Source organism: Cupressus sempervirens, chromosome 10 (assembly GCF_028749045.1).
Source record: "Cupressus sempervirens isolate cs-2001-9-10 chromosome 10, ASM2874904v1, whole genome shotgun sequence".
Taxonomy (NCBI): Eukaryota; Viridiplantae; Streptophyta; class Pinopsida; order Cupressales; family Cupressaceae; genus Cupressus; species Cupressus sempervirens.
Genome location: NC_143127.1, coordinates 166,506,567 through 166,516,782, shown reverse-complemented (window position 1 = coordinate 166,516,782; position 10,216 = coordinate 166,506,567). Strand labels below are relative to the sequence as shown.

The 10,216-nt window shown below is 36.6% G+C and overlaps 1 long non-coding RNA gene and 1 pseudogene across 1 annotated transcript; one reads left to right on the top strand and one right to left on the bottom strand.

The window, feature by feature from the left end:
- The first annotated feature begins 818 nt into the window (after window positions 1-818).
- Window positions 819-4,241, top strand: LOC149533127 (uncharacterized). Its single transcript, XR_016357899.1, has 2 exons — window positions 819-2,750; window positions 2,872-4,241. It is a non-coding gene; the product is annotated as an uncharacterized LOC149533127 (long non-coding RNA).
- A 462-nt stretch (window positions 4,242-4,703) lies between these two features.
- LOC149533126 (receptor-like protein EIX2) lies at window positions 4,704-8,700 on the bottom strand (annotated as a pseudogene).
- Window positions 8,701-10,216: the final 1,516 nt, after the last annotated feature.

Below are 10,216 nucleotides of genomic sequence, written 5' to 3'. Positions count from 1 at the left end.
GATTTTTAAACACTCTCAATTGTGGATGGACAAAATCAACTCATCCATCCCATATAGGGGAATGTCGAATAATATTCACATATGACCAAGTTTTAGAGCATAGTAAGACACAAAAGTACATTCAATTATAATGAAGAAGTATTCTGATCTGCTACAAATTACATTTTTTTACAGAATCAATGTTTGCCAAAAAATGGGTAGAATTTACCTCTATTAAAAATATAAAGACGACTTTAATGTTGTAAGGCATGTATTTGATAATGTGTTTCAAACATTAGCCAGAGATGAGATAAGGGCGTTGGAGGGTTTTTGAGCCACCAAAGGTTCTTCATTGATGAGGCCATGGGCAAGGCCAAAGAAGATGTCACAATCTTGTTTTAGAGAAGGGATTAAATAATGAGAAATATGGGATAATATTCATAGGTGGCGACAACCACAATTCAATATGAAACTCATTGCTTGTGCATTGTCTTCTCAGATCTAATTCACAATTCAATATGAAACTCATTGCTTGTGCATTGTCTTCTCAGATCTAATTGAGTCATTTGTAACGACTGCAAAAGTATGCATGCACTAACAAATGAAATGGTATCTAGTACAATTTGAAAGTTGTTAGTGACAACAAAGAAAAAACCAAGATAGAAAATAATTCTCTTAACATATTCCAATTCTATTTTCATACAACCAAACATGAAATTAATATATTCTCAATCAAATCCCAGGTGAACCAAATGGATCTGGAATTACAATAGGCTATTCTTATTCCAAGTCCTTATTCTTATTCTTATTCCCAATTCTAATTGTCAATTCTTATGCCAACAACCAAACAGGCCCTAAGGGCAAATGAATTTTAAAAACACAATTTGACACACTGTTTTTTTCCTTACCAAGGAGCCATCAACGCTTTGCAAAATGATCAATTTCAGATCTGTCTTGCCGATATTTGAAGGGCAACTCCACAACTGCAATCAAAAACATGATTTGGAATGCTGCCAATCAGGGGAAAATTCCCACAATACAAATGTTTACCCAGCATCTCCCACCACCGATGGATCCACCGTCTCTCAGCCCTCGCCCTTAGCCACTGTGTCTTCAGCATGCGCTCCCACGGCATGTCATGGCCAATTAGAAAGTCTACTTCTTGCACAATCCAGCGAATGGGGTTGCCTCCAATTCCATGAACAAGTCGCCAATGCGATAACTCGCCTTCATGAACACAACCAAGACATCCCAAATCTGACTGTTGATGATGCAAATTAATGATGGGACAATTGAATGACTATTCAGGATCCAACGAGCAACCTGGATGCAATGGATGGTTGTCGAGGGTTTTTAAACACTCTCAACCGTGGATGGACAAAATCAGCTCATCCATCCCACATAGGGGAATGCCTTCGGCATAATTATGGCTGATGATGCTATTTCTTTGTTGATCACGCCATTTGGATATGCAAGGAGTGCCTGTGACCAGCTCAGAAGTCTGTCAAATTGCTTTCCCTTTGTGAGAAACAAACGTGAGTCACATGGAATATGATTATTACAGCGTTCAGAAAACATGGTTTCCTCAAGAGAACGCCCACTCTTTCACCAGATGAAACAAACAGGTTTTCAACCAGACGAGTTCACACTTACCAGGTCCTGTGCCAAATTGGGAGCTTTGGGGCAGGGTATGGACATCCAACAGAGCATAGAAGATACAGTATTATTATCATCAGAAGTTGTTGTATCTGTCCTGGTAGACATGCATGCAAAATGTTGAAGTATATACAAGGCATGTGATTGTGTTACAAAATGCATCAAGGAAATGAGTTCACTTGGAATGCGATGGTTGGATTTTTGAAAAGGTTTTACAAACTTTCAAGCAAATGCAATTGTCATTTATAAAGCCAGACTCCAAAACCTTTCCCAGCGTTCAATCTACCTTTGCTAAAATGGGAGCTTTGGACTAGGACATGGACGTCTATCACGAGTATAGAAGGTAGAGGATTTATGGCATATGTTACGGTTGCACCTGCCTTGGTAGACAGTTAACTCAAAATGTGGAAGCATAGACAAGACATGTGAATTGTTCGACAGAATACCCTAAGAAACTTTAGTATTGTGGACTGATTATAAGATGTACATAAAATGTATTTGATTAGAAAGCTTTAGAAACATTCAACCTGTGTCGATAGGGAGCTTTGGAATGGGGAATGGACATCAATGAAGCATAAAGGATAGAGGATTTTATCCAGACGTGGTGGCAATTGCTTTGGAGGTTATTTGAAGCACGCGAAGTGTTTGACAAAATTGCCTCAAAGAGATGTCAGCGCATGACAATGTTTGCAAGATATGTACATAGTGGATTTGTGAAAAGGGATTTAGAATTTATTAAATATCCTTGAAAAGTGGAACAAAATTGTTATTTTTTGTTATTATATCGGTTGTTGTTTCTGTATTTGTACAAATGCTTTAGTGGTTTAAACCGACTTAAAGAGCCATGAATTGAAAATCATCTTACCGTAGGCTTCATTTGCGAATGTAAGGCTTTCTCGAAATTTTGCTCTGAAATATCATATATTCATTTTCTCTCGTACACATGACCTGAAATGTTACTGTTTGGCATTGCCTGAATTTTTTAAATGTTTCTTTGGCCTAATTTGATAGTGTATTAATCAAAACTCCCAAGCATTCCTCCATGGATTCCAGTTCAAGATTTGCAATGTTCAAGAATCAGTTAAGGATGTCTCAAAAGACTCTGGCAGAGAAATGTACAGTAGTTTGTTTTTTGGTATTGAAATTAATTTATAGAATACAGTTAAGCTCTGTTTCTATTTCTGAGGTTTGTTTACAAATGCAAACATCAAAACGTGTATGTATTTTGAATTGCAGGCACCTTCCGAGTAAAAAGAGCTGCAAATGTATAAAGCCACTTTGGAGGAGTTTTCGGATTTCTCAAGCATATCAAATTATATTGAGTGGATGATGTTAGATACCAGTGGCTTGCCTATGGAAGGTTGGTATTTATTAGAATCCCTCATAGTTTATCCTAAGAATCTGGTTTTAGTGTCTTCCACAATCACAAAGAACTGGATTGTAATAATAGGGGAGCTAAGACTACTTTGAAATCTTCCCGCTTTACAAGTTTGGTCATTGAGAACTCAATCAAGTTTGCTGACGAACTCAGTTTGTAAAACATTGTAGAGTTTACAGCGCTTAAGTGCTCCCATGAGCAACCTTAAAAATCTGAGATTAACCACCAAATATATGTAACAAAGATCTTGATTTTCAGAAATTAGTGTCCAAGCCTTTTGTCTCTCAAAATTCATGACATGGAATCTCTGATTGAGATGAGCTTATTGGAGGTAAAGACATTGAACTGTCTTGAAATTAATAGGTGTAGGAGCCTGAAAGAAATATCAGAAATATACAATTTTAGAAATATTGTAATGTTTGACATTGTCAATGCCATGAGCTTAAAGAGTTAAGCTCCAAGAGGTGATGATTCGTGAAGGTCCAAACTGCATCGAGGATTGTAATTGGTAGTTGTCAAGATTTGAAATAAGTGTCTGGCAATTTTAATGCAGCAAAAGTTATTTTTTCTGGATTGCCCAGGGCTTCAAGTGCTACCAAGTTTTTCAAAATTGACTTACCTTGAGGAGATTTCATTCTTTAGTTGTTGGAAAGTGTAGGACATAATTTTGCTGACAACTCTGGATCATCTTCACTTGAATGCTTGTAGAATGCTGAACAGTGTATCAGGTGTATCCCATCTCAGGGATCTTGTAGAATTGAACATTTCTCAGTGCTGGGAGATTGAGCATGAGATACGTCTTGATGAGATGGATTCTCTAGAGAGGTTTACGATTGATGAATGCCTAAAGTTGAACTCTTTTCAGTTCTCTAGCTGTCAAATTCTTAAAAGAGTGTCCAATAACTTTGAACGTAGTATTATTACACATAAAGGAGTGTCTGGAGCTTGAAGATCTGACATCTTTTTCCTATATAACCTGCCTTGAGTATATTGCATCTTCAGCTGCAGAGCATACATTTAGAGGATTGTGAGAAGTTGAAGGAGATAGATATCAAGTATTGTAAGAATCTACAGACCATAACTTCACCGATGACAGCCATCAGTCTCTTTGTTCAAAGGTTGCACGTGCTTTTTGATTACATCGAATTGAAAAACCTTTCTAAATTTATTTTGCAAGGTATACTTTCTAAGTGCATGCTATATACTACATAATATGGATCGTTCTTCATTGCGTGTATATATTTTCTGAAATGACTTATTTTGGGAATCATAATGTTAGTAAATCACATACTATCATTCCCCTTTTATTGAATGTGCCATATTAAGTAAAAGAGCAAAAAACTTATTAATTTATTTTTTGCTTTGTAAGATAAGAGCTTATTGAGATCAACTGTTTATTTTTACAGATTATATTGCATTTTAATAACACATACATATATCAAGAAGCACTTATATATCTCTTCAGTTTAACTGCATATTTCATGAAGAATTATATACAACTTTTATAAACAGTTCAAATTTATTTCATGATGAGATAGGGATTACTTTTTAAGTTTTTTTGCAGACACACACATTCGGTGGGAGAAGAGATACCCAACATCCTTCATATAATTATTCATTTTCAACCTTTTTTAAAGTTTCAAGCGTGATTTCTCCCCAAAATTGTGAGTCTGCATGATAAATCTCAATCTATAGAAGGAAGTACAAAATATTCCTAAGAAAGATGTTCGTATGAAACAAGACAGAAAAATGTGGTTTTACTTGAAATCTTCTTTGTGCTTACAATATATTACCTGGTTATATCTTCCTATCGGCATAACCATTGCACCTTGTTGGGGTGCAATTACTAGTTATTAAATTAAACTATTTTATAAATCAAAACAAATTTAAATAGTTCTTAAACAACTTCTAGATATTGCATTTCTCGTCACATTGTCGTTACCGTTGACTTTCTGATTTCCAGAGCCCTCCATGATTTCTGCAAAAAATATCACAAAAATGCAGTCCAAACAAAATGGAAAAGCCTTGCTCAATAGAGTGATTTGAATCCGCCCCTCAAAAACTGAATAGAGACATATCTGGACAGAAAAAATCATCTGAGAGAACTATCATTATAATTTATAGATGGAATGCAGCATCCTGGGGTTTTTGAAAATCGATTGGTTAAATTGTATTTTAGGCTTCCTTATAGCTCCTGAATTGCACGTAGAGCAGGATGCAAATAACAGTCAAATCCTAAACACCAATTGTGATCCACATGCTGCACAAGTCCTCAGAAATTCACACTCCAAGATGATGATTTGGCTAGTCTCAGACTTTATTTGTCATGTGTTCTCTACGCCTCTGTACACCTTCCGTTCCAATCAAATATAAACAAAACAGTTTTCTGCAAAAGTTTGGATTCAAAATATGCAACTTCTACAATGTATATTGGTATACTGAATTATATGCTACAGATACCTGCATTTTTATTGGCCGAAGAGGAAAACTTTAATCACAGTTTAATGTTTAAAGCTTCCTCTGTAGGTTACCAATACTTTCTGGGGAAGCCTCCGACTTAATAAGAATTAACATTTGTGCATTAATTTCTATGAGGATCTTTGATGCTATTCCCAGTATTTAGCCACTTGACACCACAATGCGAAACCAACTCCACAAAACGCCACCACGAATCCAACCCCTGTTCCCGTCTTCAACTCTCTGCTTTCCCACAATGAAATCTCTCCGTCTTCTTGTTCTTGTGAAGTGGGAGGAAATGATCTTTGAGAACAAGTCTTATTCAGTGGAACTCCACACAAGTTCACATTACCCAAAAATGATGATGCTCCAAATGTGTCAAAGTGCCGTTGTTGAGGAATCCTTCCTGACAGATTATTATTTGACAAATTCAAATATCCCAGAAAATCCAGCCCCTGGATTGAACCAGAAATCAACCCATTCAGCTGATTGCCCGATAGATCCAAAGATTCTAGACTGTGGATTTCTCCCAAGCTATCTGGAATACCCCCACTTAAATGATTGTGACCCAAGTTTAGAGTAATCAGGCCTTTCAGCTTCCCAATTTCCCCTGGAATTTTTCCTCTGAGATTGTTCGCAGAGAGATCAATAACAGTAAAAGCGACAGGAATTGAAGAATAGTCCAGCTCGTTTCCCTTGTTGGTAATGTTAATCCCTTTCTGATAATACATTTCATAAGCAATAAAGTACCTCCCATAGCTTTCACCATTGTTTCGAGCTGTAGCCATGGCAAGTAGTTCTGTGATTTCAGTGGGGATGACACCTGAGAAGCCATTAGAGGCAAGGTCGATGATCTGAAGATTGGGTAAATGAAAAATCTCTGAAGGAATTGCACCCAATAGATTATTCGACTCCAGAACAGCAACTCACAGATTTCTTAAGCTTGCAATCCAACTGGGTAATTTGCCAGTAAAGTTGTTCTTGCCGAGATCCAGGAACTCTAGTTGTTTACAGTTGAGAAGCACTGATGGAAATTTCCCTGAAAATCTATAGCCTCTCAGATCCAGTGACTTGAGTTGTTGTAGATTACCCACTTCATCTGGTATTGCTCCCTCCAACTGATTGCTATACAATGTCGACACTTTCAGAGAGGTGCAATTTCCCAGACTTGAGGGCAGAGAATGGCTGAGCTCATTATTTGACAGATCCAGATTTTGTAACATCTGCAAGAAAGAGATTGATGAAGGAATGGCACCTCTGAATTTGTTGTTAGACAGTGACAAGAAATCCAGAGAAGGCGGAAGATTTATTCCAATATACTCTGCAATGTTTCCTTCAAAATTGTTCTTGGACAATTCAAGAACAGTCAATTGACGGTGAAGGGCAAGAGAGGGAAGAGGACCATGGAGATGATTGCCTGAGAGGTTCAGGGTCTTTAGATTATGCAATTTACTCCATAACCATGAGGGTATGCTTCCCACCAGATTGTTTCTGGAAACGTCCAAATGCTCAAGTCTGGTCTGGTAGGACACCCATTTTGGAATGCTCCAACCCATGTTACACCCTCTAAGCAATGGTATTAACAGATTAAAAGAAGGAACCCAATCTTTTCTTATGTTGACAGTCAATCCACTATCAGTTAACCAAAGGTACTGCAATTTGGTTAGGTTTTGAAACAGGGATTCTGTCACTGTTCCCTCTAACTGATTGCCCCATATAGAAAGGGTTTTAAGGAAGGACAATTGACCTAATGAATATGGAACACTACCAGTTAATTCATTTACACTCAGATCAAGATATCTCAAGTATGACAATCTGGACAACCACTGGGGAATAGTGCCTTGCAGTGCATTATCGTGAAGGCGCAGGAAATTGAGTGAAGAGAGATTGCTCAAGGATAAGGGAATTGTTCCATAGAATTTATTGACACCCAGATCTAGATATATCAAGAATCTTAGATTCCCAATGACAGAAGGGATTGTGCCTGTTAACTGATTCACTGAGAGGTCCATGTGAGTGAGGCTTAAAGCTGCAATTTGGACTGGCAGAATCCCATTCAGGAAATTCATCCTCAAATTGAGCGAAATCAAGCTGTTCATAGCGAATACCCAATTGGGTATTTCAGAAGAAAGTGAATTGCTCTCCATGTGCAGATATGTAAGTGAACTGAGGTTTCTGAGAGAAGCAGGAATTTGACCTACCAGACTACAATTTGTCATGTCCAGATGCTGAAGCCTCTTAAGATCGCCTATCGACTCGCCCAGTTCTGTCATAGCAAGGCCGCTGAGATTGATGCCACGGAGTGAAATATACTCCAGTTGAGTAAGATTCCTCAGCCATTTCAAACATGGGATTTTCAGATGCCCTAGATCAGAAAGATCCAAGTAACGTACCTTTGAAATCTTTCCCAACTGTAGAGGCAAAACTCCAGAGAAACCTGTGTTGGAGAGGTTGAGATAAGTGAGATCTGTGAGCAAGGAGATGTTTGTAGGCATCTCAACTCCATGAAAGGAATTCATGCTCAAATCCAGGTATTTCAGTTGGAAGAGGTCAGAGAGCATGAAGTTCCCAGTCATGGAATGAAGAGAAAGGTTGAAACCTCTGAAATCAAGAGAAACCACTCGTCCTGAGTGAGAGTCACAGCGGAGGGCTGTCCATTCGCAGTAATTAGAAGAGTCTTTCCAAGACTCCAAGAGGCCATTCGGATCTTTCACATTATCTCTCAATCTCAACATGGCTTCCTTCTCTATTTCGAGGCATCCATGTGTTTGTTGGCAAATAAAACAGAGTAGTACACATATTTTGAGATTAACTCCAATTTTCTGCGCCATTGTTTGCTCATGCTCTGTATATTTTATAGAAGGTCGTAACATACAAGTTCTTGTGTCTCGTTTATTTTACACCTGCTTAACTTTTCCTCTTATTTTCTGTTTAAACTTTGTGATAGGTAACTACTCCATATCTGTGATGCTGCCAATAACTTGTGATCATACAATTCTTTAATCAGTTTATGTAAGCTGATGGGAAATGGAAGTGGTTTCCAGGAAATGTGGTTTCCACAAGAGAGGAAGGGAAGGAAAAACCAAATTTGAGAAAGGTGTGGTTAACATGGCATTGGTACATAAGCGAGACGAGAACGGATTTATATCGCCATTGGTCTGCTTGTTTATTCTGTCCAAAACTCCAGAAATTTTTGAAGCTGTAGCCATTCCCCGACCAAGCCTAGAATTATTGGTTAGCATTTCTACTCCATTTCTGTTTCATCAGGATACTTGGTAAAAAGGAGCAGTCTTACATACGTTGTACATAAGAAAAACACGTGCATGAAATAAAATGCCCAACTGTAGTTGACGAGGAAATGGGAAATTAGATAAGTAAGAATGATCAACCACTATTTTTCTTTAAGTTCAAAATAGGCGCTGCTGAATTTTGACGGCAGCGGATTGACTAGGTTGAGGGGATACGTACTCTACATGCAAGAATGATAAAATGTGAAATAGTTTATTGGGTAGATGTGTTCGCTTGGGATGGGATTTTGTTTTCTATAGATTTCAAATTTGATAGAGGTTGTGGATTTGTTTTCATAGGAGGTCTTGGGGTGTGACACTCTTTTTTAATTAGGAGAGAAGACTCTTAATGAACTATGGATATTCAGAAAGACATTTCATGTTGTTTCCAATCTTAAGTTTTATGGATCATCTAGTAAGTATCATTATAAATTTACTTTTATTTTATTTTGTTCAAACATAAACATAATACCTTAATAAACTACCTTAATAAACCATTAAATTATACATTACCAATTTCTTATATAAAAAATCAACACATCATTGAATGCCACTTCAAAAATATTCTCTTCAATTATAGAGGTTTGTAATGTAGATAAATAGATTAGTTGTCTTTCTTGACCTTATTAGAATATGAGCTCTAATTAATAGTGAAGGATATTTGTACTAAATATTATATAAGCTTTTTAGATTAAAAAAATATATAGATGTTTTAATTTTATAAATGAGTATTTTTTTGTATGTGAGTGTTATATATGCTTTAATTTTGTAACTAATATTTATGTTTTTTATCTATTGTGAAATTTTAGTTCTATAATTAAGTTGGCAGGGTTATGTAGAGTAAAACTCCCGTTGGAATGTTTGGACTTTCTAGTGGTGTAAAATTTAAATAGTGTCGGTAATTTGATGTTAGGAATATCATTTATGAGCATAGGGAGTAGGTGACAACTAGAGAAGCGTCCATTATTGTGAAAGAAAATCTTTATATCTATGGTCAAATGTTCTTTGAGCTTAGTAGAGGGAGATTTTTTTTCTTGTTGCAACCATTAACCTAGAAAGACAATGTTGCTTTCAAGGTGATTGTGTATTTGGCCTTCAATGGCATTAGTGATTTGAGCTCCAAATCTTCATATGATACTAACAATTCATTTAGAGCCCATTTGATTATTGGAATTGGGAAATTCAAATATCTAAATTCCCAAATTTGTAGTTTGTTCTTTATAAACAAAAAAATAGAATAGAATTTTCCAAATTCTATTCTTTTCCCAAAATGATCAAATGAATCTTCCACCTCAAAAGGTGGAGTTGGAAAACCAATTTCAATTCCACTTTTTTATAAATCAAAATTTATGAAGTTTTTGAATTTGTTTACCTGTGTTTACCCTTGTGCAGATGCACACATTGTAATTGCCCAAACAAAGAATTTTTTGTCTACAGAAGTTGGAGATTTTGGAAGTTT